This window comes from Leptonychotes weddellii, chromosome 15, assembly GCF_054177405.1.
Source record: "Leptonychotes weddellii isolate Sample4059 chromosome 15, ASM5417740v2, whole genome shotgun sequence".
NCBI classification, from domain to species: Eukaryota; Metazoa; Chordata; class Mammalia; order Carnivora; family Phocidae; genus Leptonychotes; species Leptonychotes weddellii.
This window is the reverse complement of record NC_138383.1, coordinates 40,695,037-40,709,139: the sequence shown is the minus strand read 5'-3', so window position 1 is coordinate 40,709,139 and position 14,103 is coordinate 40,695,037. Positions and strand designations below refer to the sequence as shown.

Below are 14,103 nucleotides of genomic sequence, written 5' to 3'. Positions count from 1 at the left end.
GAGAGTTAGAGGAGTTGCCGAGCCGGGCTCTGGTGGCAGCGGGGCGCGGAGCTGGGTGCGCGCCGAGCTTCTGCCTCCAGCCGCCTCCTCGCCCTCCATTCCTCTCTCCCCGCCTTCCCCGGGGCCTTGCCGCTGCCACCGCCTCCCTGGGAACGGTAGCCGGGGGCGAGGGGCTGGCGCGGCCGGAGCGGGCGGGGAGGCGCGGGGCGCCGGGGCGTACAGGGGAGCGCGCCCGGCCCTGCCCGGGATCAGATAACAGCCGGCGGGGGAGGGGGTGGGCCGGCCGCGCTCCCAGCCGCACGGAGGGACGGACGCCAGCCGCGCCGGCCGGAGCGAGCGCCCCGCGGCCGGGGGCGCCGTCCAGGCGCGCGCCCCCGACCCGTGGCTGAACTGGAGAGATCGGCGCCCCAGACCCACGCGCCCCTCGGCATGGAGCGCCCCCGGGGGCTGCCCTGAGGCGGCGGCGGCGATGCAGCCAGCGCGGCGGCTGCCGGGGCCAGGAACGGCCGCCCGGAGCTCGGAGGACGCGGAGCGCGCCGCGCCCGGGGCACTGACCGAGGTAAGTGCGCGGCCGCCGGGCGCCCGGCCCTCCGGGGGCCCGACTCCGGCTCCCCGAAGGCCTCTCCCCGGCCCGGAGCGAGCACGAGGTGGTGCTGCAACAGGGAAGGTGGGGCGGGAGGGTTTTTTCTTCCTCTCGTTTTCTGGTGTTTTTTTTTTTTTTTTTTTCCTCCCTTGGTGAGCCATCGGAGGAAATGCTGACTGCGAGCTTTTCTTCCCCTGCCATGTCTCAGGCTACTGCCACCAGGGAACTTTGCTCCTTGCTAACCTTCGTCCTGGGGGCGCTCCGGGAAACTTTGAGGCGCCCTCGGTCCCCCTCTGGCCGACTAGCACATGGGGGTCGGGAGGGAGCGTGGGGAGGCACTTTCGCGCGCGGCATCAGTCCTACGCGTGACCTTCCCGGAGACCCCGGGATTAGACTGGGGGTGCAGAGGGGGGCTCAGTCTACGAGCGGCCCCGAAACTGCCCCCAGGCCCCAGATCTCCGGGTCTTTCTTTGGAGCCGTTTCTCTTTCCCACCTCCTGTGCTCTAATGGAGTAAAAATATTCTGGAAATGGTGTTTTCCGCTAGCCAGCGAGCCTGCAACTCCGGCCGCACCTTTTTGCTTTTAGAAGTCGGCCTTGATCGCGGAGGGGATGACCCCTCAGCTGAGAAGCCCCCAGGGTTTCAGGGCAGAAGTCCCCTCTACATGCTCACCTCTGCTCTGGATGGCCTATGGGAAAGCGGGGTGGGGAACCAGGGGGCTCAGTGGAGTGGCACCTCGGGTGGGGAGCTGCTGGGAGGGTGATGCTTCACATGGGAGTTGAGGCCCCAGCGCATATCTGTGCTGCCTGTTCTGATCGAGTGTGCACTGGTCATGTGAATGTTTTAAAACCTGTGTTTGGAATGGGAGGTCACAGCAAAGTGTTTCTTTGGAGGTGGTCTTCTGTTCCGAGAGGTTCTCCGGCCCCCTCACAGCCTGGAGTTGCTGGGACTTGGGGCCACCCTGTCACCCAGTTCCTAGGGGGTGTACCCATCTAGGAGCTCTGCACTGCCTGTGACCGTTTCTATTTTATCCTTTGCTCCCTGTGCCCAGGTTGGAGCCCTGGGATAAAGTGCTGGGGACCTCGTGCCCCCCATATCCACCTCCCGGAACCCAGGTTCACAGGCTCTGTCTCCCAGGAGCGTGGAGGCGCCCACATGCCGCCGCTGAAATCAGCAGCCGCCTCCTCGAAGGTAGAACCCAGAAGGCGTTAGCCTCCGGCCTACCCCTCACTCCTCCCTTAGGTGCCAAAGTACGTCGCCGCGACCCCGGGCTCACTTTGTGCTGGGTTGCTTCTTTGTGGCCCCTCACTGGGGCCTCCTCCATGGGCCGCTGCCAGAGGGCCAGAGGGCCAGGGAGGAGATCCCAATCCTGGGCCCACTGGAGGCTTATGGTCTTTTGTGTGTGTGTATGTGTGTGTGTGTGTGTGTGTGTGTGGAATACACTCTCCCCTCTTCTGAGAAAATCACCTCCCTCCTCATGCTGGGACCCCAAAGAGAATCCTCAGAGAAGTCTGCCCTCGGCCTTCTGGTGGTCCCTTCCCTCCAGCCAAGGGACTGGAGGCTGGCAGCTCTAGGAAGGGGACCGTGGAAGGGCTCCCTTCAGGTGGGGTCAAGACTCCTTAGGGAGAGTAGGGTGCAAAGGGGAGGGACTTGCTTGAGCACTCCCGGGGACCAGCACGGGTGCTCGGGTGTGCCAGATGGCAGTGGGGTGCACCGCCGAAGAGGGGGTACTCTGTAAATGCTAGGGGTTGGCACAGCTCTGATGTCCCTGGACCCCCCTCCCCACCATGCCCAGCTGCCACATCAGACCACCCTAGGGCTTCCAGGTTGCTCAGGAGGGAGACATGGTGCGCGTCGGTGCCTGGTGGAGGGATGTCCGGTGAGCTGTGCTGTGCTGGAAGAAAGATATGCCCAGAGAGGGGCAGGGTCTTGCCCAAAGCCACACAGCTAGTCGGGGGTTTGAGCAGAGCCCTCCATCTCGCTCTTCGCAAGCCAGAGGCTGCCCCTGTCAGGCCTCTTGTCCCACGGCCACGGTGTCTGCCTGAGGCCGAACAGGGTAGTGTTGGTGGCCCTGGGACAGCAGTGAGGAGAGCAGTAACAGTAAGGGCGACAGCAGTGCCCTGTGGGTATGCAGGACTGGGCCTGACTCCGCCTGCGGGCACTCTCGGCGGGCCGGCCAGCCCTCCGGGGCCCCGGGCCACAGTTCGCAGCTCCAGGCATGGCACCCGGGGGCCTTGGCGCACGTCTGGGGCAGAAGCCACTGCGTCGTCAGTCCTGGCCACGTCTGTGGTCCTTGCCCAGCCCCGGGCTGCAGGCTGCCGGTGCCCCCTCGGAGCCCACCTGATGCCCACTCTTAGTCTCGCCGCTCCCAGGCCTGGCTCGGGGCCGGACCGGCCTTCTGACAGGTGCACCTGGTATGTGTTGCTGGGCCCCCGCCAGGGCTTTGCCGTGAGTGACATGCGGGCACACCTGCCCCTCCTGTGGGGCCTGCAACTGGAGCCCTGCCACAGGCTGGCAGAGAGGAGGCCGGGAGGGAGGCAGCTCAGGGGCAGCAGGAGGGGTGGAGGCTGGGCTGGCCACTCGAAGGTGCGGTGGCTGTGGGCTCATTCCCCAGGCCGGCTGCACCAGGGGAATTGGCTGCGTGATAGGAAGACAGCAAAGGCCGAAGATGAAAGAAAGCAAGCCGGCTGGAAACTGGGCCGCAGGCAGGGCAGGGAGGTTGGAGGCTTCAGAGGAGGCTTGGGGGTGGGGGTGGGGGGCTGGGCTGAGCCAGGCGGATTTTCTAGAGGAGCTGGGGCCGCAGGCAGGACTGGAGCCCTCAGTGGGCACTGGCTGAGGGCCCAGCGCTCTGCCACCTGATTTAATTTCCTAATGGGCTGCCGGTGCAGAGGGTAACATTAGCTCCATTGTACAGACAGGAGATCTGAGGCCCAGGGAGGCACTGGGAGGGACTGGAGCCTGTGTCCCTCGGATCGGATCGTGAGCCCTGGCGCTCTCCTGGGGACAGGGCTGCGCCTTCCCTCGCTCCACAGACACCCGGCCCGGCTGCCTCCGTGTGCCAGGCTGGCCGTCCCCGTGCCCTGGGATGTGTGCCGCTGTCTCCCTGGGACCTAGTGAAGGCCTGGGCCTGCAGTAGGTGCTCAGGAGATGCTTGGTGGCTCTGTGTCTGGGCTGCTTTCTCTGGCCGCAGAGAAAGGCCAGGGGGGCGTCAGGGGGACTCTCTCCTCGCTGTGGTGCCCTGAGCTGTGGCAGGCTCTGAGCTCTAGGGGTGGAGACCCTGGCTGGGGCCCCGATGCGGTGTCTGGCATACAGAAGGTGCTTAATAAACTGGTGTTGGATAGAGGCAGGCCCGGCCCCTGGCCTCGAGAATCTCACTGTTTGGGAGGAGCCAAGGTGAGTGAGGCCTGTGGTGTGACCGTGGCTGAGTCCCTTCTCTTCGTGTTCAGTTGATCATCTGTCAAGTGGCACCAAAGCCTCAGCTGGGGAGGCTCCTGAGGGACACCTGGGAGGGGACAGTAGAAATGGGAGCTTCTGGGTGGAGGGGGGATCTGAGCAGAAATGGGAGTGTGGAAAGGGAACTCCACGAAGGGGGGGGAATGTGAGCATTTGTGGTGCCAGAGTCTTGAGAATCTGTCATTCCAGGGTGGCCTTTCCTTGGACGTGTGGGGAGCTGAGGCCCAGGGAGGGCTGCAGCAGGAGAGGGCCTCAGACACCGGCCTCCTGCTCGTGCTGTGTGCCCCTCCCCCCTTCGCTCCCCACACCCCCACTGATGTGCCACAGCTCGGGTCTTCCTGCCCAGGGCTGAAGTGGCAGCTGCGGAGGCAGCGTGAGGCCGAGGGGACCCGGGGGGACCCCTGGTCCAGCCCCCTCATTGGCCTTCAGCCCTGTAACACCAGGCAGAGTACCATTTGCATGGCCACATAGGAGCGGGAGCCCCTTCCTCAGTGATCCCAGGGAGCAGGTTTGCCCTGGCCCTGCATTGATGCTGCCCCGGAGTCAGTGGGAGCAGCCTCCTGGCTCCTGCCAAGGCCCTGTCCCCCTCAACCAGCCTGGACAGAGCTCTCCCACGCCCTTGGGCAGCTGAAGCCTCCCCCTCCTTCACTCTCCTGTGGTCTGGATCTCTTTAGAGGACTCAGGCTTGGAGAGGACCTAGGGAATGAGAAATCAAGCCTTCAGAGTGGCCATGGCTGCTTGAACACCTACTGTGGACTTGATACAGTCTGGGGGGCTTTCGTCTCCACCTTGGGCTCAGGATCCTCCCGTGGTCCTTTCCCTCCCCGCCCCAGCTCAGAATAAAAGCTGCACTCCTCACTGTGGCCCACAGGGGCCCGCACAGTCTGATCTTCGGTACTACTCTTCCCACCACTGCCTTCCTCTCCTCAGGCCACCCTGCCTTTCTCCATGCTGCGCCTCCAACACAGGACCTGCTCCTGCCCCAGGGCCTTTGCACGTGCCGCTCCCTCTGCTTGAAACACTCTTCCCCAGATTGCCACACAGCCTCCTCCCTCACCACCTTCAGGTCTTGTCCAAGTGCCACCCCCTCCATGAGGCCTCTCCTGGATAACACCATGGCCTCCGTCTATCCACATGCCCTCCCCTGCTTTTTTCCTCCGTAGAATTTAACGCCACCCGCCACATTATGTTTTATTTGCTTATCTTGTTTATTGCCTGTCTCCCCCACTGGGATGTAAGCTCCTTGGGTTCAGTTTGTTCACAACTGTGTCCCCCGTGCCTCCAGCAGCACTCAGTGAGGAGTAGATGCTTGGCAAACATGTGGGCAGTGAATGCGTTGGTTCAGTCATGCATGGTGCTTGATACACCGTGGTGCTCTGCAGTAGTGGGAGCCGGAATTATTGGCCCATTCTGCAGGTAAGAAAACCGAGCCTCGGAGAGGTGTGACATCGCTGGCCCGGAATTGTGGGGCTCGTGAGGGGCAAGCCAGTTTTCAGACCTTTTCTCTGAGCCCTTGGCCTGCCATCTGTCTGTGTGGGGGGAGGGAGTTGGAATGTATTTCGGGCCCCGACTCTGCATTGAGCTCTTTTTGTCTCACCTTACCCGCTTCGAGCTCTGAACCTTGCTGTGTCCCCGGCCCTGGGCTTGCTTCCAGCCTAGGAGGTCTCCCACCCCAACTCCGTGAGGGGCAGAAGCCCATTGCAGATCTAAGCAAACTGAGGTGCAGAGAGTCGGGGCCACTCGGTCCAGCACTTCTCTTTTCGTTTGTGCGTCTTCGAGCCTTCTTTCCGTAAGATGTGTGGCGGGCGGCCGACTGCAGGGGCTGGGGGCGGCCGAGGGGACAGTGTCTCCATTTCTTGCCCAATTGAGCATTTTCACACGCCCGTTGGCTGTTCGTGTTTTGTGTCTGTGTTTTACCTCCTTCGCCCCGTCTCTGAGCACAACACCCAGGTTTAAAAATTTCTTTCTTTTCTTTATGTTTCAAGATTTGCCACTATCAACTTTAGCAGCTTCCCAGTTGTAAAAAGAACCTACAAGCGTTGTAGTTGGCAAAGCGCAGCTCCTTCCGTTCCCCCGGATCGTCCCGCTGTCTCTGCCAAGCTCGGGCTTCCATCCCTTCCGAGGACGAGCAGACAGGTTCCTCTGACGGGCTGGGCCTCGGCCAGGGCTGCTTAGCTCCACCAGGCGCCCACCAGGCTGTTGGGCCAGATGTGCCCCGGGCGGGGCGCTGTCTCTGGACACCCACCCTCTGGGGCAGGAAAGGGATCAGGTCCTAAGGAGCAGCCGAGCTATCTCCAGATTGCCTGTGACTGTCAACAGCCTCTGACCTGCCCCCCCACCCGGCCCTGCGAGTGGGTGTCCTAGGGAAAGGGTGCAAGAGGACCTCTCCTGGGAGGGGGCAGGCTGAGGCCCAGAGGGGGACAGCCCCAGCCTGAGGTGCTACAGCTCCTTAGAAGCAAGGTGGGGGATAGTGATCGAGACTCTCTGTCCCCCAAAGCCTCCTTGCAGCTGTTTGGAGACACTGAGGAGAGCTGGGGGCCAGGAGGAGGGAGCGTGTGGAGATGGGGAGGTGCTGAGCTGTGCGTGAGTGTGTGTGCGTGCGTGTGCACGCCTGTGCGTGTCTGATGGAGAGGCGGAGAGGCTGAGAGGCTGAGGGCAAGCGAGGTCAGGGAGGGGCTGTGCAGCCCCCACCTCCTGCCCACCTCCCTCTCCTTCCAGCTGCAGCCTGAGCCCCCCGAGCCGGCGGCTCCAGCCCTGCAATTCCCCAGCACTTAAAGCAAAAATACATCACCGCCAGCAGCTGGCGTTCTGGGTGGTAGCAGCCGCCTCCCTCCTGCCCCCGACCCTGCGCCTCTGGGCTCTTGGTTCCAGGCCAAGGCCAGGCCGGGCTTCCTTTCAGGCCTGTGGGGGCCTGCCGAGGACGGGAGGGGGCCGAGGGGAGCAGGCCCCGTCCCTTCACAGGACTAGAGCTTGCAAGGCGCAGAGAGCGTGGGGCCTGTCTGGGTCACATGGAGGGCAGAGGTGCGTGCGCTGTCGGGGCTCCCGGGGGTGCGGGGCGCTGGGGGCAGGTGGGGAGCTCCGGGCTGGGGCTTCCTAGAGGCCTTGGCCGTGGCCTTGTGGAGGCAGGGTGTGGGCAGGGCCCGGGAAGCCCCCTTACAGGCCGCCCTCAGGACCGGCCCCCGGCGTCCCTTCCGTTCCCTTCCCTGAGAGGTCTCGCCGCTCGGATGTGAGTGCGCAGGCTCGGGCTGGACGGACTTTGGGCGCCACTCGTGCTCTGCACACCTCGCTCCTGAGCGAGTACGGAGTGCTGCGCCCCGTGTCTGCGATGGCGGCTGATGTCCGGGTGGGTGGAAGGACCATAAAAGAAACCAGCGAACGAACACGGGGGGCACCGTAGACTGTGTCCTCTTTTCTCATTAATCGTTATGGTTGTTAATTACCTGAGTGTCAGAGGCTCGTGGCAAAGCATGAAACCCGTGGAAGGGTGGAAAGTGAGTTCCTCCTTCCCAAACCCTGTCTCCGCCTCACCCCACCCCACAGCTTTATGTTCTTGAGGTGACCATTATTAGAGAACTTTCTGGATTGTCTGAGTGCTTACGCAAACATGCGAAGGTAGTTATATAAACATGCCGACATCTACAGTTCCCTTTCTTCCTTTCCTCCTGTCTTGCTTTCTGTTTTTTTTTTCCCGTGGGATCATTCCATACCTGCTGTCCCTGCTGGTGCCCCAGCGCTCCAGACCCAGAGATTTCGTCCTCTCTCCTTTGATGGGCTTTGGGTTGAGGGCTGAGTCACAGAGTCTCCAGATCATAGAGTCTTAGCTGTGGAGTCTTTGAATGTACAGAGCCACCCAAGTGCATGGGTCACGGGTTCTTTGAGTTGTGAAGTTGTAGCCTCTTTGAGACAGAGAACCTAGAATTGCAGAATTGGTGCATCTTAGCCCTGGGAGAGGTGCCGAATCCTCGATGGGGTACCTCCTTCCTCAGAACTCTCTGGGAGCACTGGGAGAATCCAGATCTCCTGGCTCCAGCCCCAGAAATTCTGGTTCGGAGGGTCTGGGGTGGAGCCTGGGAATCTGCACTTTCCAATCTCCCCGACGGCGCAGCCCCCAGCCCAGCCCCCCACGGGGAGGTCACTGTGCTGCAGTGAAACTCCCAGACCCGGGGTAGAGTCCACCTGCTCGGGGTCCTAGGGACCACTGCGCCGACCCAGCTCTCACTCAGCACAGCCTGAACAGCATGGGGAGGGTGCTCGCTGCCATCACTTGCTTCTTCACGGTCCTCATAGCGGGGGGGGGGGGGAGCAGGGAGAGGGCCTCTGTTCAGGGAATTAGTCACCCCTGATTCATCTCCGAGCTGCTCCATCTCGGGTGTCCACCATCTGCTTGGCCAGCCCTGTCATTCCCCTAACCTGGTTTGAGCCCACATCTGAAGGACAGCACCCGCCTTATTCCACTGAGGGCCCCTGGTAGGGAGGATCTGCTAGCCTAAGTCCAAGAGAGGTGTGAATCATCCCTGCTGCCCTTCTACCCGAAGCCTCAGTTTCCCCATTTACAGAATGGGCATGAATGCCATGACCACATCTGGGCATCCACTTTTTCACCCCCTCTTGGGTTTGGCTCTGCGGTCAAGGCAGGGCAGCTTCTGCCGTCACCCCCCTCCACCCCCCCAGCCGCCCCGCCCGCTTGCCTTTTGCCATTCGGGCCGGAGACTCAGCCATGCCCATTTTCTTGGCCTGCTGAGCTTCAAGCTGTCGGCAGCACCTGCCTGGCTGGGGTGGCCAGGCCCCCTACCAGGCCCTGCGAGCCTTCAGGACCGCTGGAGCGGGTGTCCGCAGCAGTGCGTGGGGAAGCTGCAGAGTGGTCCTGCCCTTCCCTGGGGCCTGCATAGTAAAGAGACCCTGGCCGCCCTCTTCCTTTCCTCTGCTGACCCTGCCAGCCACAGCCTCACGGGCACCCATGGGGCCTGGCCCTAATCCTGCAGCAGATGCTCTAGCCGTGAAGCTCCAGGCCCAGGTGACCAGGCTTCGGGCCCCATCCTGACCCAGCTACCTTCCTGGTGGTCGCAGGACCAGCCATGGCTGAGCGGGCTCCAGGGGTCCTCTGGAGCTGTGACCCAAACCAGTGGGTTCAGTTTCTTCATCTGTGAAATGGGAACACTAGGGGAAATGGTTGAATGGATCCATATACTTGAAATTGTGTCTGGCTGTGGAAGGAGCACAGAGGCAGCAGTCCAGAGGGGACAATCGGCCAGGTCCAGAAAAGAGAACAGACCCGGGGGCAGTGGGGAGCAGATTGCACCTTGTATTAGTTTCCCGTGGCTGCCATAACAAACTACCCCAGGCAGAGTGGCTTCCAATGACACAGACTTATTATATCCCAATTCTGGAGGCCAGAAGTCGGAAATCAAGATGTCGGCCAACTTGCTTCCTACTGGAGGCTCCGAGGGAGAATTCTTCCAGGCCTCTCCCAGCTTCCGTAGCTGCTAGCAAGCCTCGGGGTTCTTTGCCTTTTAGATACATCCCTCTGATCTCTGCCTGGGTCTGGTCTTGTCATGTCTTCTCTTCTAAAGACACTTGTTGGATTTAGAGCCCATCCTAATCTGGAATGATCTCATTTCCAGATCCTTAATTTAATTATGTTTGCAAAAATTATCTAAAGAAGGTCACATTCACAGGTTCTGGATGGACATATCTTTTGGGGGGGCTGTCATTCAACCCACTACACATGGTCAGCCGGGATACGCTGTCCTGTATCTTGATTTTTTCTTTTTTAAGAAAAATACTCTATTTTAGCTGTGTATTTTGGAGTCACAGAGCATTGGGGTAACCTGCTTGGTCTCTGCTACTTACCAGCTGTGTGTCCTTGGGCAAATTTTACTCGACTGTTCTGTGTCTCAGTTTGCTCACCTGCAAAATGGGGATATTAAAGGTCCTTCCTCCCATCAGGCTGTTGGGAGCAATCAGAGGAAACATGCAGCCCTGGGATGGGGTGGGTGCGGTAGATGACACCTTTTGTTAGTATGTCAATCATTGAAATGGTTATGAAATCTAACTGTCATTCACCACATGAGGCTGAATTTCCATTTAGTTAGCCTGCCTCATTCTGATGCGCGTCTGTCTCCGCCCAACCCGGGGGTAAGGGGGTGGGGTGGGGGGTGGGGGGCTGTTACTGCCAGAGCGAAACCCAGATACTTAGCTCCTCATGCCTGGGTTGTCCAAAAGTTCCAGAAATAGCTCTGTGGGGTCCGAGGGCCTGTGCCTTTGTGACTTTGAGAGCTGTCACTGCTGGGCCCTCCACCCGGTCATCCCAGTGCCCCCAGATCTCAGCAGAGTTGAGTGTGCCACCAGCGTCGCCTGTCACCCAGACCCTGCCGGTCCTGGCCGTGAAGAGTGCAGCTTCCTCCCCAGCTGCTCCATTTGTCTTCTGCGTGTTCTAGAGCCAGGTGGAGCAGTTTTCACGTCAAAACACCTTCCCGGCTCAGGTCATGATCCCAGGGTCCTGGGATCGAGCCCCGCATCGGGCTCCCTGCTCAGCGGGAAGCCTGCTTCTCCCTCTCCCACTCCCCCTGCTTGTGTTCCCTCTCTCGCTGTGTCTCTCTCTGTCAAAGAAATAAATAAAATCTTTAAAAAAAAAATAACAAACAACACCTTCCCGTAGTTTTGCTGGGCTCTACCTGCTCCTGCAAAGAGGTTATATTCCTGCGCCTCTTCCTTCCGCCAGGCTGAGGTCCCTGGGAGTCAGGTGGAGAGCCCGTGCCGTGCCGGGAGCCCTGTCTCATCCCCGCGGCTCTTCAGGGCTAACCCCAGGGACAGGAGGTGGTTGCCTCACTTCACAGATGGCAGAATTGAGGCTCAGAGCACAGCCCCTCATGGCTCTGACAACCCAGTCTGTGCCTGGAGCCCGAGCGGGGGCTCCTCAGGGTCCCCAGCCCCTGAGGGCTTGAAGTGGCCGGAGGGAGGGGGCTGCGCTCCATTCCTGCCGCCCCCCCACCCCCACCGCGGGCCACCAAGCGCTGTCCCTGTGGAGATGGCCCTGGTGCTGACGAAGCGCTGCAGTGCGTGGCCCGATGCCACGTGGCCCGCAGAGCCTGGGTGTCCTCAGCCCCTTCCCTTGGCTTCTGGTGGCCGTCAGGGTATTTTGGGGGCTTTAGCAAAACGCCTGCCCTGGTGGTGAAAGCAGCAGTCCATGGTGTCACCAGGTGCCTTTATGTCTCAGGAAGTGGCGTGACGTTTCGCCGAGACTTGGCACCCAAAAATCATAATGAAAATGACTGTTTACCCGGTGTCTTCTGGTGCCAGGTGCTGTGCTCAGTGCTTTCCCGAACATTATCTCATTTAATTCTTAAAATGTCCTGGCCAGGCGGGGGGAGTAGGGCTTGAGAGATGAGCCACTGAGGGACGTAGATGGCCAAATAGCATTTGAACGCAGCCCGAGATGTCCTATGAGTGGGCCTCAGTTTCTCTCCAAGGGCATGAAGTCTTTTAGGGATGCCACAGGTCCTCCCGGGCTCTCCCCTGAGGGGGCGGAGATGCCCTGGGCCAACGATCCGGGAAATGCAATGTTGGGCATGCGCCAGGTTGGCCTGGATTCAAATGGGGCTGTCCCCTTCTGCTAGCTGTGTGTCTCGAGGCAAGCAGCTTCACCTCTCTGAGCCTCAGTCCCTTACGCTGAGAAATGGGGCTAAGTCTGCTCCGTTTAAACTGTGATTATGTGTGCCAAATATTAGAACTATTCCAGAGTTCTAGAAGATCGAGGGTTCTCAGAGTTCTGTCCATTTTGCAGGTGGAGAAATCGAGGCCCCAAGAGGGAGAGGGACTGGCAGAGCTGAGCCCACACTGAATGACCTGCTGTCTTCCATCCCCTGTGACCTCAGCCACAGAACATGGGCCTGGTCCAGTCTCCTTTGTTGTTCGTCCCCACGAGACTAGAAGAGAAAGATCATTGCTTGAGCACCTACTGTGTGTTGGGAGGCTCATGCAGGGGAAAGATTTAGGTCAAGGTTTTGCTACAGCTCTCAGAGTGGGGGTCCCTCCCCTTTATCCATTTCTTAGATAGAGATGGGAGCCCCCACCCCGCCCGCGGAGGGTGGGCGCATCAGGCTGTCCGCAGACTTCTCCACAAATATTGTTTGATGCCCCAGGATGGGATGGCAGCAATTTTGCCACTTGTGCAGATGAAGGGAGCGATTGACACTCACTCATTCATTCATTCACCCATTTAACTGTGGATTTAAAGTGAAATTAATCCATGTGGCCTGAGTAGAAGTTTCTGCAGAGGGTGGGGACGCTGGGGGTGGCAGAGCAGAGCAGGCACCCCGGGGAGGGTGTCTGTAGCCCCCGGCCCCACAGGAGAGTGCTGTGGCACCAGGGCCATCCACGGTGAGTTTCCAGCCAGTGGAGACTTTAGAGAGCCCTTCAGAGCCATCACTGCGGCCCCAGGCAGGGGCGAGGGCAGAGAGGTCTCTTGCCACCTGCCTCCTAAGCGCACCGTAACCTTCCTAGACACACAGGGAGAAAGACTGAAAGGACACGAGGCCCTGAGTCCAGTTGCGGCCCACTGTTGCTTGGGGTGCCGATTAGCCTCACAGGCCCTTCTCACTCCAGGTCCTGCTTCTGAGCTTGGGCTGCTGGGCCCAGACCTATCCCCATCCTCTCTGTTCCAGAACCTTTCTCCTCAGTTCTGGGACCCTGCCTTCCACTCCAAGGTCCTGGAGCCTTAGCTGACAGCGTGGCCTCCTCTTTCACTGAAAAAATCAAAGAAGAGAACCTCTACCTTCTCCCTGCACAGCTACCCATGTCCTGGCCCCCGTGCCCCTCAGCGAGCCCTCCTCTCTTTCCTGTGGATGGAACGTTATCCTGCCTCGTCCACGGGGCCCCCACCCCTCTCACCTACTCACCTAAGATCATTCCTGTGGCGAGTCTCCCTCTCTCCGCTAGACACTTTTCTACACTCTGCACCTGCTTCTTCCAAAGCCAGTCATTAATGACCCGTCATAGGCCAGCACTTTCTTCAAGTACCAGGACACTCCAGGGGACAAAACAAAGCCCTGACAACACCCATTCATGGTACAAACTCTCAGCAAACTAGGAATAGACGGGAACTTTCTCGACTTGATAAAGACTAGATACAAAAAAAATCTATAGCTAATGTCATATTTAACGATGAGAAACTGTAAGCTTTTCCACTGAGGTCAGGTACAAGGCAAGGATGTCCCTCTCACCACTCCTTGTTAGCATCGTGCTGGAAGTCCTTGCTAATGCTATTAGGTGAGAAAAGGAAATAAAAGGTATACAAATTGGGAAGAAAGACACAACCGTGTTTGTTCACAGATGACATGATTGTCTATTTAGAAAATCTGAAAGAATAGGGAAAAAACTGGAACAAATATGCAGTTTTAGCTACGTTGCAGGATACAAGGTTAACATACAAAAGTCAATTGCTTTCTTATATACCAGCAATGAGCAAGTGGAATTTGAGATTAAAAACACAGTACCATTGGGGTGCCTGGGTGGCTCAGTCGGTTAAGTGTCTGACTCTTGATCTCAGTTCAGGTCTTGATCTCAGGGTCGTGAGTTCAAGCCCCGCATTGGGCTCCATGCTGGGTGTGGAGCCTACTTAAAAAAAAAAAAAAGGCAACAACAACCCCCCCAATACCATTTATATTAGCCCTCCCCAGAATGAAGTACATAGATATATGTCTAACAAGATATATACAAGATCTTTAAGAGGGAAACTACAACACTCTGATGAAGGAAACCAAAGAAGAACAAAATAAATGGAGAGATATTCCGTGTCTCAATATTGTCAGGATGTCAGTTCTCCCCCGTCTGATCTATAGATTCAGTGCCATCCCAATCAACATACCAAGTTAATTTATGGATAGCAACAAATGGATTACAGTTATATGGAGACCCAGATGGGGCAACATAATACTGAAGAACAGAGTTGGAGGACTGACACGACGTGACTTCAAGACTTGCTGTAAAGCTACAGGTATCAAGAAAGTGTGGCATTAAACATGGAAAGAGCCAATATGTCCATCGACAGATGAATGGATAAAGAAGATG

The 14,103-nt window shown here is 58.8% G+C and overlaps 1 protein-coding gene across 2 annotated transcripts in view; it reads left to right on the top strand.

Annotated features, from left to right (window-relative positions):
- The first annotated feature begins 16 nt into the window (after positions 1-16).
- The window catches only part of KCNJ12 (potassium inwardly rectifying channel subfamily J member 12), a 43,863-nt gene continuing 29,776 nt past the window's right edge, over positions 17-14,103 (top strand). For both annotated transcript variants that reach the window (XM_081805567.1, XM_081805566.1), the window contains exon 1: positions 17-559. The gene's annotated coding sequence lies outside the window, so the exon portion shown is untranslated. The remainder of the gene's footprint in view (positions 560-14,103) is intronic.